Source organism: Mastomys coucha, chromosome X, assembly GCF_008632895.1.
Source record: "Mastomys coucha isolate ucsf_1 chromosome X, UCSF_Mcou_1, whole genome shotgun sequence".
Taxonomy (NCBI): domain Eukaryota; kingdom Metazoa; phylum Chordata; class Mammalia; order Rodentia; family Muridae; genus Mastomys; species Mastomys coucha.
Genome location: NC_045030.1, coordinates 157,454,389 through 157,455,125, shown reverse-complemented (window position 1 = coordinate 157,455,125; position 737 = coordinate 157,454,389).

Sequence of the window (737 nt, the reverse complement as noted above, 5' to 3'; positions counted from 1 at the left end):
CCCACCAACTGAGAAGTCCTTGGCCTCAGTCCTTGGGGCTAGTGAACTTGCCTGAGAACAGCTTCACAGTAAACCTGCCTTTAATATAATCTAATCTGTCTTGAATTGGCTTATTTCACAGTGGAGAAATAACCTATCAGCTTAAAGTGATTAAATGGGGGTGTGATGGTTAGTTCTAATGGTCAACTTGACATAACTTAGAGTCATCTTGGAAGAGAGTCTTAATGAGTCTATAATTATATAGAGCAAATTAGTCTGTGTACATGTCTGTGGAGGGTTGTCTTGTTACTTGATGTGGTGAACCTAGCCCAGTTTGGTGGCACCATTCCCTAGGCAGGGGAGTTCTGCATTGTATAACTGTAGAGAGCAAGCTGAGCATTAACAAAAATGCATGCATTCTCTCTGCTCTTGACTGTGGCTATGATGTGACTAGCTATTTCCAGTTCCTGCCATCTTGACTTCCTCACAATGATGAGCTGTAACCTAGAACTAAAATAGATCCTTTTTCCTTTAAGATAATTCTGTCAGGGTATTTTATTACAGCAACAGAAATGAAACTAAAACAGGGAGATGGCTTAGTTGATAAAACTGTGTAAGTCTAACATATGAGTTCCAATCTCTGGAACTCACATTAAAACACATACACAAATACCCCAGAGAAAGGCAGAGAGAGATGAGAGAGAGAGAGAGAGAGAAAGAGAGAGAGAGAGAGAGAGAGAGAGAGAGAGAGAGAGAGA